Raw genomic sequence first — 619 nt, 5'->3', positions numbered from 1 at the left:
TCAGTCGTGGAAGCGTGGTGCTTGGGATTTGTAGTCCAAACACTAACTCCTTTACGTCACGCATTTCTCGTGTTGGATTTTTGGTCCACAATTTAGGGAGCGCGCTATCTGCGCCTCACGGCAATAAATTGTGGACCAAAAATCCAACACTAGCCATAACGTTTATGTAGGAAAAGTCCACTTTTTGCTGAAACTAACCCGTAATTCAGTATTACTAAATATATTATTTCATATTACAATTTTTGTATCATTGTTATCATTATTTAGAAAACCTGATGTGCTAGAAAAAAACGACTGCAGATTCGGAATCCGCGCAGAAAAACAATCTAGTAAGGTTTGCAGTACTTTCATCTTTTGATAAAAAAAAAAATGTATTAAGAAAATTACAGGTGTTTTTTCAAGTGGTCATAATATTTTGGATGATCACTTCAGGGTCTGGTGGCAAGCATTCACAACCCGGGCCCAGTTGTTCAAAAGTAAACTGTACTGATTTTGGACAGTGGATTGGATCAGTTCTTCAAAATGTGTTGTTCAAAAGCAAAAACAGATTTTGACATTGGATAATGTCACGTAATCCAAGTTTGCTTTTAATATGTATCAAACCTGCATTTTGCATTGT

Source organism: Syngnathus floridae, chromosome 5 (assembly GCF_059516105.1).
Source record: "Syngnathus floridae isolate MCC-2025c chromosome 5, RoL_Sflo_1.0, whole genome shotgun sequence".
Lineage (NCBI taxonomy): Eukaryota > Metazoa > Chordata > Actinopteri > Syngnathiformes > Syngnathidae > Syngnathus > Syngnathus floridae.
This window is presented reverse-complemented; position numbering follows the sequence as displayed.